Raw genomic sequence first — 10,863 nt, 5'->3', positions numbered from 1 at the left:
TTCTGGTTTTGCGAGACTCTTGGAAGCTGCCCCCCTGCCTTGGAAGGGGTCTGCCCTCAAACAAGACAGGGTGGCTAGATGGCACCATGGTGCATAGAACACTAGGCTTAGAACCAGGAAGAGATTTCAAATCTGGCCTCAGACACTTCCTAGCTGGGTGACCCTGGTCAAGTCACTTAACTCTGCCTCAGTTTCCTCATCTGTAAAATGAGGAAATCACTCTGGTGTCTTTGTCAAGAAGATCCCAAGTGGGGTCATAAAGTCAAATAAACTGAAACATAGCTCAGCATGGTGCCTAGGCAAAAAGAAATGCTTTATTCTCTTCCCTTCTATAAGGATAAAAAATAATTATGACTGAAATAATAATATAAATTAGTATTTTAATTAAAGCCATGCTGATAGATAAAGTTATTAGACCACGCGCTTGTAAGAATTCAAAACCGCCGCCCTCACCATTATTGTCTCCTGTATCCTCCCGAATCTGCTGACCAAGAGCCACTCCCCCCTAACCCAGGAGATTTAAACCTTTCTGTGTGGAGACGCAGGCGTCCCCACGCCCAAAGAACCGGAAACGGAAACCCGTTGGACCACTGGAAATGTAGTTTGATAATTTCCACGTGTCCATAGAAAATATATATACTTTTAGATGGCATTTCCCAAATTTCACTTTTACAATTCCCCGTGAGGTCTGGCAAAAAAAAGGTTAGTCCTTTTTCTTCGCTGGACCTGTAAAAATAGACAACTTCTAAAATTTTCTTTCGTTTCTGAAAGGCTATCTGGAAAATTGAAAATTCGATTTCCAAACTTCGTAAGGTTGCCATAATTATAAATATGAAAATTTTCAGGAATTTGGGGATAAAAGAAATAGACGAACAATTATATTTTTTTCCAGATTACACGTATATACAGTGATCATTTTCTGACATTTTGTGGTCCATGTTCTCTTCCTTCTTCCCACCCTCCCTCTTCTCTGAGATGGCAGACAGTCTGATATAAGTTATACATGTACTATCAAGTCATAGATATTTCCATGGTCCTCATGTTGTGAGAGAAGACACATATGGCTTTCACTAGGGAAAAAAAACTCAGGAAGGAAATGAAGAATGGTATGTTTCAAGCTATGTTCAGACTCCATCAGTTCCTTCTATGGTGGTGGGTAGCCTTTTCCCTCCTGAATCTTTGGGGTTGTCCTGGATCCTTGCCTTGCTGTCAATAGTTAAGTTCTTAACAACTGATCATCATACATTATTGTTGTTACTGTGTACAACATCCTCCTGGTTCTGCTCACTTCACTTTGCATCAGTTCACATAAATCTTTCCAGGTTTTTTTGGATGATCATCTTGTTTGTCATTTCTTATGGCACAATAGTATTTTTTTTTACCCTTGTACTTCGGTGTATTGTCTCATAGGTGGAAGATTGGTAAGGGTGGGCAATGGGGGTCAAGTGACTTGCCCAGGGTCACACAGCTGGGAAGTGGCTGAGGCCGGGTTTGAACCTAGGACCTCCTGTCTCTAGGCCTGACTCTCACTCCACTGAGCTACCCAGCTGCCCCCTGCAATAGTATTTCATTACAATCCTATACCACAACTTGTTCAGCCATTCCCCAATTGATGGACATCCCTTCAGTTTCCAGTTCTTTGTCAGCACAAAAAGAGCTGCTAGAAATATTTTTGTACAAGTAGGTCCTTTCCTACTATCTTTGGTCTCTTTGGGATACAGACCCAGTAGTAGTATTTGTAGATCAAAAGGTTTGCACAGTTTTACAGCCCCTTGGGCATAGATCCAGATTGTTCTCCAGAATAGTTGTATTAGTTCACAGCTCTACCAACAATGTAATAGAATCCCATTTGTCATTCTCCTGTTTGGTTATATTAGCCAATCTGATGGGTGTGAGGTGGTACCTCAGAGCTGTTTTAATTTACATTTCTCTAATAGCAATTTGGAGCATTTTTTCATATGACTATATAGGTAAAGCTTTGACTTCTTCATCTGAGAACTTCCCATTCATATCCTTTGACCATTTATCAATTGGGGAATGATTTGTAGGGATTTGATTTAATTAATTAACCCCAATGTTCCTTCAATATCTTACCAGCAGTTTATACCCCAAAGAGATCATAAGGAAAAAGACTTGTACAAAAATATTTAGAGCCGTGCTCTTTGTGGTGGCAAAAAATTGGAAAATGAAGTGATGTCCTTCAATTGGGGAATGGCTGAACAAATTGTGGTATCTGATGGTGATGGAATACTATTGTGTTGAAAGGAATGATGAACTGGAGGAATTCCATGTGAATTGGAAAGACCTCCAAGAATTGATGCAGATTGAAAGGAGCAGAACCAGGAGAACATTGTACACAGAGATAGATACACTGTGGCACAATCCAATGTAATGGACTTCTCTACTAGCAGCAATGCAATGACCCAGGATAATTCTGATGGACTTATGAGAAAGAACGCTATCCACATCCAGAGAAAGAACTGTGGGAGCGGAAATACAGAAGAAAAACAATGGCTCGATCACATGGGTTGATGGGGAAATGATTGGGGATGTAGACTCTAAAGGATCACCCTAGAGCAACTATCAATAATATGGAAATAGGTCTTGATCAATGACACATGTGAAACCCAGTGGAGTTACTTGTTGGCTATGGGAGGGGGGTGGGAGGAGGGGAGAGAAAGAACATGATTCATGTAACCATGGAAAAATATTCTAAATCAATTAATTAAATTCAATTTTTCAACTCAAAAATAAATAAATAAAATATCTTACTAGCAACACCAACCCCCATACCAACTGTAATACACAATGGTCCACACTGAGTGCCTTTAAGAAGTACAGACCACCACTCAGGGAGGACTCTAATGGGGCTGATATGAATGAAGAATTCCTAGAAGTGAAGAATGGCATTTGAAATGGGCTTTGATGGATAAACAGGAATTCAGTAAGTAAAATGTATTTCTTCAAGGCATGTATACCCTCCCTCTGAATTGTCCCAGACTTAACAGAAAGCTGTCCTGCTATTCTCTGGATCCAGGATTTAGAGTAGAGGAGACTTCATAGTTCATTCACTTTATAGTCCAACCCCTTCATTTTTTTTAACCCTTACTCTCTACCTTAGAATCAATACTAAATATCAATTCCGAGGCAGAAGAGTAGTAAGGGCTAGACAACTGGGGGTTAAATGACTTGCCCAGGGTCACACAGCTAAGAAATGTCTGAGGATTCGCAGTTTCTGGGTTAAGATGGCAGCAGAGTAAAAAGCAGCTGCTTAACCTCTCCTAACCCACACATATAGGACTCCTCAAGAGGACATAAAAACAGATCCAGATGAATGAAGGGACCCCACAACAAGGTGCAGCATTCAAGGTACGTGGGATCAGGGCATTTCCATGCTATAGGGGGGTGAAACAGCTCTCACTAAAACATGAGCTGAGCAATCCCTCCCCCCAACACCACCTACAGTTCCTGGGCCAGTGCATGGGAATTGGAGCAAGTTTGGGGCATTCATTAAGTTCTTGGAAGCTACCTGGGATCACCAGGGCCTGCTCCTGAGAGCAGCAAGACTTAAGACCCCAAGAGGCTAAAGAACGTGCAGACTTTGAACACAGACCTTCAGCACAGGCACTCGGACCCTGAGCGCAGGCGTGGACCTTGGGTGGGGACCCAGTGCAGAGGGGTGCATGACTGTGGAAGCAGCTCCCTGAGACTGTTAAAGGAGCCTTGGGCAGAGGAGCAAGCAAGGGGACCATCAGGAGGCTTGACCCTGAGAACAGCTAGACTTGAGACCCAGGAGCCTAAAGAGCATAGACGGTGGACACGAGGATAAAGCTGAGAGGGCACATGGCGCAGTGACTCAGGTGAAAACTGCTCCATGGCTCCATAGGCAGAGAGCCTGTCTGCCTCACCCAGACTTCTGACTGAGAAAGAAATAATAATAATGGCAAGCCAGGCACAAGAACCTCAAAAGAGACAAATCAAGAAGAAATCTTTAACACCCGACAACTTTTACACAGAAGAAATGTCTGAGGCCAAATTTGAACCCAGGACCTCCCATCTCTAGGCCTGCCTATCAATCCAGTGAGCCACCTGGCTGTCCCTCTCTTCATTTTATAGATGAAGAAACTGAGGCAAAGTCTGGGGGCCTCTCTACTACCTCACAGGTAGGTCTTGCCTTCCATCCTCTCTTGCTTTAAATAGCCTGAATGGGCTTGGGTTGGCCATTATTGGTCTCTCACAGTTCCCTAAAGGAATGTCCACTGTCCTGGGCAGAACACCCACGATTTAAGCTCCTTCTCAGGGGAGTGAAGGGCACATGGCTCTCACCATCCCCTCCTCCTTGGGTCGTGTTCCTGTTCTCATGAATTGGAGAGGGCCAGCCTTGGGGTCACAGTTCTCCTGAATTACAGACTGATTCCACATGGTACAGTAAGTGGTAGAGCAGCACCCCCTGGTGGGTCCAGTTCATGAGCCTACTGAGTCTCCTCTCCTGCCCCTTCCATGGGCTCAATTGTCCAAGTCGTTGTCGCTTCCCTGGCACCTTTGCCACATTTAGAGCAGAGCCTGGGCTCTCGGGTAGGAGTGCCAGTCAGTCAACACAAATTAAGTGCCTTCTCCTGCCAGACACTGTGAAACCATGGAAAGCTTCCCTGCTAAAGGGGAGATAAGGATACATACAAAATAGTAAATAATACACACTAACAACAGTAGTATTTATTTATATGTTTTAAGAATTTCAACACACTTTCCATATTATCCCCTATGTTATTATCTCCATTTTACAGATAAGGAAGCTGAGGCCAAGAGGTCAAGTGACTTGCCTAGGGTAACATAAAAGCCTGAGGCACCATTTGAACTCTGGTCTTTTTGACTGCACTCTATACTGCCTGAAAGCAGAAACTACCAGGTAATTTCAGAGAAAGGGTCCTAGCAGTTGGGATGGGATGTGGGGGACACACAAAAGGCCAGCACAGATTCATCCTTCATCCCCTTCCCTTTAAGCAATGTGAAATAAGAGACCTGAGGAAGAATTGTGTGGTGTCTCCTGAATGTAGAATTAGGGCATGAAATTGAGACCAGGGTTGGCTGTTTCTCTAACTCAGAGTCCACTTCCCACTGCTCCCATGCCTGGAATGCCTTATCTCCACCTTTTAGAATCCCTGACTTTTGGGGGAAGCTGGGTAGCTCAGTGGATTGAGAGCTAGGCCTAGAGATGGGATGCCCTGAGTTCAAAACTGGCTTCAGACACTTCCTAGCTGTGTGACCCTGGGCAAGTCACTTAACCACCACTACCTACCCTTTACTGCTCTTCTGCCTTAGAATCAATACACAGTATTGATTCCCAGGCAGAATGTAAAGGTTGAGAGAGAGAGACAGAGAGAGACAGAGAGAGACAGAGAGACAGAGAGAGAAAGAGAGAGAGAGAGAGAGAGAGAGAGAGAGAGAGAGAGAGAGAGAGTGCATTGAAGGCACAGTTGAGAAAACAAAGTCCTATTTCAGCCACACATATACCCAGAGATACAGTTACTCCAGCCTGGAAGCAGGACCCCTGGCAGCAGAGAAGAGAGCCAGCAGCTACGAATGCCAGAGAGCTAGTCCTGACATTTGAAGGTGGATCTACAGGGAGGACTCCTCAGGAGATAAGGGATTCCCAGACCCTATAGTGCCAGGGTTCATAGTTGCTTTTGCACAGCCATTGTACTTTAAATTTATTCAGACTTTGCCCACTGAAGAGAGAGAGCATGCCTCAGTTTTGTTTTGTTTTTGGCAGGGGGAGGGATTTGTAGCTACCATTTCTATTTTGCCATATGTGGGATTATAGGAAAAACTCCTGAATACCTCCCTTATACACACCAGGCATATTTTACATGCCTAGCATGAATCTTGCTACATGTAACTAGCATTTATGTAACATTGTAAGATTGGCAAAGAGCTTTACAAAAATCTCGTTTGGTCCTCAAGACAGCACTGGGAGATAGATGCTATTATAGTAATGGGGCAAGATATGAATTCAGGTCTTCCTAACTCCGGGTTCAACATTCTAGCCATTAAACCATCTACCTGACTGTGTAATGGATTTGATTACATATATATATATATGTGTGTGTGTGTGTGTGTGTGTGTGTGTGTGTGTAGATATATAAATGTACATATACATTGGGTCTGTGTGGGTGTATGTTCAGGGCTTCCGGGATGCTCATCCACTCTTGGGGTCCACCTGTCACTCAACTCTCACCTATAATCACACCCCAGCAAAACTGTTTCTGAAGATGGGCTCCACCAGGTTGAGGATAACCAGCAGGCCTCAAACACACCGAAAGGTGAAGCAGGGGGGTGTCTACTCACGCAGGTGTAGACTTCCCCTGGTAGAATGGGCAGATGGGAACAATTTGTTCCAATGAACACAACAAAGGCAGCTAAAGTGGGTGCTGGGGAGGAGTCAAGCTCATTCACTGCGTCCTGGGCCATCCCCTGTAGGTGACTTTTGTCATACCAGTTTGGATGAGTTCAAGAAGAGACACCGAGGCGGATGACTTTGTTTTTGTGTTTTTAAACCCCTGCCTTCTGTCTTAGAATCGATGCTAGGTGTCGGTTCCAAAGCAGAAGGGTAGCAAGGGCTAGGAAATTGGGGTTAAGTGACTCACCCAGGGTCACACTGCTAGGAAATGTGTGAGGCTGAAGGAAAGCCACTTTTCAGGAAATATTTCTGAGGGAAAGAAGGCACACAGCTAGGGCGCACTGAGGGCAGCTAGGCGGTGCAGTAGATGAATGCCAGGGCTGGCGTCAAGAAGACCCATCTTCCTCAGCTCAAATCTAGCTTTACTTATTTGTGTGATCCTGGACAAGTTGACCTCAGTTTCCTCTTCTGTAAAATGAACCCGAAGGGGGCAGCTGGGTAGCTCAGTGGAGTGAGAGTCAGGCCTAGAGACAGGAGGTCCTGGGTTCAAATCCGGCCTCGGACACTTCCCAGCTGTGTGACCCTGGGCAAATCACTTGACCCCCATTGCCTACCCTTACCACTCTTCCACCTATAAATCAATACACAGAAGTTAAGGGTTTAAAATTAAAAAAAAAATGAACCCGAGAAAGAAATGGCAAACCATTCCTGTATCTTTGTCAAGAAAACCCCAAATGGGGTCAGGGAGCGTCTGACACGACCCAACACACGATGGAACACCACCAGTACACACCTACAGTGACAAGGTGCCCCTGCTCTGCCGGATTGGGGGCCCTTCCTCGGGCCTAGTGGCAGCAGCTGGTGATGGCCATACTTTGGGGGGGGTCTACGAAAGCTCCATGAGCATCCTGCTGACTCACCCCACTCCAGGTTTCTCCTGGTGACAAGCCAGCAGGCAAATGCCCTCCCCAGCCCTGGGGCTGACCAGTCACTGGGAGAGGAAGAATCCTGGCGGGGAGGCGTCTGGGGCCAGGCCGAAGTTCCGTCCTTCACTGAGCCGGAGGATGCTTAAAAGGGGCGCGCCACAGCAGCTGGGTAGCTCAGTGGATTGAGAGTCAGGCCTAGAGACAGGAGGTCCTAGGTTCAAACCCGGCCTCAGCCACTTCCCAGCTGTGTGACCCTGGGCAAGTCACTTGACCCCCATTGCCCACCCTTACCAATCTTCCACCTATGAGACAATACAAGTACAAGGGTTAAAAAAAAAAAAAAAAAGGGGCGCGCCACAGACTCTGGGCACCCCCGTGGCAAAGCGAGGCGGCCAGACGCCGCTGGGGGCGTTGAGGTTTCAGGCTCTGCCAAGAGCATTGAATGACAGCTCAGGGGTGATGGCCAAAGGCTTCTTCGGTGTCTGATTAAGTGAAAGCACATTTAATTCACAGGTGAAGGCGAGAGCGGCCCTTTCAGCTTAGCACCATCGAGATAATGCAGGCGGGGAGCCCCGCGGAAGGACATTAAACTCCTAATGAAGCGCCGCCCATCAATTATGAATTACTGGGGAAGCTATTTATACCCTCCTAAACGGCGAGGCTGCAGCTCGAGGCTTGGGCCGCCATCTGGTGGCAGAAGCAGAGATTGCACCCTGAATAGCCAGACTCCCAAGAGACCCCGCGAGCGAGCTTTGGTCTCGAATGCCCCGCAGGAGGTGGTTTCTGTGGAAAGGAGCACCTGGGCAGTACGAGCGGGATCAGTCACCCTCGTGGGCCTCAGTTTTATCGTCTGTCAAGGGGAGGGAACAGGGCCCCTTCTGAGTGGCTGATGCTGGAGCCTCCTGTCATTTGCCCAAATCCTTCCCATCCATTCCTTCTTCTTCACTGATTGGCCTCTTCCAAGCCTCCGCTGTTCTCCCCGAGGCTCTTCTAGTGGCCCGATCCAATGGTCTTTTGTCATTGCTCACCCTCCCTGCGGCCTCTGCGCCATCCGTCCATTGCCCCTTCCTGGATGCTTTCCCCTCTCCGGGGCTCTGTGGTGATGCTCTCTCCTGGTTTCCCTCCTACCTGTCTAACGGCTCTTTTCTCAGCCCCCTCTACTTCGGCTACAGGCAGGTCCCAACCACCAGTCATTAGATTGTGAGCTCCTTGAGGCTGCGCAGGGACTATCTTTTGCCTCCTTTTGTATCTCCAGCACCTGGCACCGAGCACATGCCTAAGAAACAATTTTAACCCCTTCCTTTCAGTCTTGGAATCAGCATTGTGTATTGATTCTAATGCAGAAGAGCCACAAGAGCTAGGCAATTAGGGTTGTGATTTGTCCAGGGTCACAGACTTCGAGATCACACTCAGTCCATTGAGCTACCTAGTTGCCCCAATAAATTAAACAAATGAACTGTGGAAGAGCAGCTAGGCGGTTCAATGAATAGAGCACCAGGCCTGTAGTCAAGAAGACCTGGAATGACACATGTAAAACCCAAAGGAGAGGGCAGCTGGGTAGCTCAGTGGATTGAGAGTCAGGCCTAGAGAGGGGAGGTTCTGGGTTCAAATCTAGCCTCAGACACTTCCCAGCTGTGTGACCCTGGGCAAGTCACTTGACCCCCATTGCCCACCCTTACCACTCTTCTGCCTTGGAGCTGATACACAGTATTGACTCCAGGACAGAAGGCAAGGGTTTAAACCAAAACACCCAATGGAATTGGGAGGTGGCTATGAGAGGGGGGTGGGAGGAGGGGAGGGAAAGAACATGAATCATGTAACCATGGAAAAATGTTCTTAATTAATCAATTTTTAAAAATAAAAATCAAAGAAGACCTGGGCTCAGATCTGGCCTCGGATACTTCCTAGCTGTGTGACCCTAGGCAAGTCACTTGACCCCAATTGCCTAGTTCTTATAGCACTTCTGCCTTTGAATCCATATACTGTATTGATTCCAAGATGAGAGGTAAGGTTTTAATAACCACCCCCCCCCAGCATCTTGGATTTCTTATAAAAGGATTGTTTTCTCTATGAAAATTGGAATGGTTCACAGGTGTGTGGTGCTTGATTCCCCAAAGTATCTATTAAATGCATAGTATAAGACCCTGGTGTGTAAGATAAAAAATGATGGCAAGTGCCCCACTCACTCAAATAAACAAAACCTAGAATCAGAAGGCAGGAGCAAAAAGAGGCGGTTTATGCCCTTCATGAAAGAGAGCACTTCAATGGTGGGCTAAAAATGCTGACTGACTAGGCAGCAAACAGGCAATATATACAAGTTCCCAACACAAGGTTCCTCCCCTCTCTCAGGCCCCCATGCAAAACACCTGTGACTGGATTGTAAATTCTTCCAATTCAGGTGAGGTAAGGGGAGCAACTGAGTTATTCATTACTCTTTCTGTCTTCCATCAGTCTCCCTCCCATGTTTGTCCCAGATGCTCATCTTGAGCATAGAGCACTTAATTCTGTCTCACACACTGGGTACAAAAATGACCTCAGATACTTCCTAGCTATGTGACCCTGGGCAAGTCACTTAACTCTGTTTGTTTAGCCTTTACCCTTTTGTCTTAGAGTTGTCATTAAGACAGAAAGTAAGAACTTAGACTAACTACAGGATTGTTTACCCTCTTAGGGAGAGAGGAGAAGGGAGGGGTGGGAGGGAGAGAATTTGGAATGGGAATTGTTTTTTTTATGTTAAAAATTGTTTTTAACTGTAATTGGGGGGAAATAAAAATATTTTTTAAAATTAATCACAGGTCAAGTCATGCCCATAAGCATTTGTGAAATACCTACTATGTGCCAGGCACTATGCTAAGCAATGAGAATACCCAAAAAGGCAAACATAAGAGACAGGAGGTCCTAGGTTCAAATCCGGCCTCAGACACTTCCCAGCTATGTGACCCTGGGCAGGTCACTTGACCCCCATTGCCCACCCTTACCACTTTTCCACCTAGGAGCCAATACACAGAAGTTAAGGGTTAAAAAAAAAGAGGCAAACATAGTTCCTTCTCTGATGGAGTTCACAGCCTAATGGAGGAGACAATATATCAACAGCTATGTACAAATAAGATGTGTTTGATATGAAAATAAGATTCTCAGCTCAGAATAAACTGGAGATAAGCTCAGAGGGAGACACTAGCCCTATGTGGCTGTCCCCTAAGGCTCTATCCCAGGCCTTCTCTTTTTCCTCTGTACTATTTTATTTGGTGATCTCATCTGCTTCCTGAGATGATTTTTATCTCTGTTTATCCAGCTCTAACCTCTCTCTTCACCTTTAGTTTGCATCTCCAGCTGCCTGTTGGACAGCTTAAACTGGATGTCCTGTAGGTCCCTCAAATTCCACATGTCCAAAACAGACCTTATTATTTTTCCCCTGAAATTCTCTATTCTTCCCAACTTTTCTATTCCTGTCCCAAGGGCACATCCTCCCAACCACCCTCAACTCACTCTCTCTCTCTCTCTCTCTCTCTCTCTCTCTCTCTCTCTCTCTCTCTCTCTCTC

This window comes from Gracilinanus agilis, chromosome 3 (assembly GCF_016433145.1).
Source record: "Gracilinanus agilis isolate LMUSP501 chromosome 3, AgileGrace, whole genome shotgun sequence".
Classification (NCBI taxonomy): Eukaryota; Metazoa; Chordata; class Mammalia; order Didelphimorphia; family Didelphidae; genus Gracilinanus; species Gracilinanus agilis.
This window is presented reverse-complemented; position numbering follows the sequence as displayed.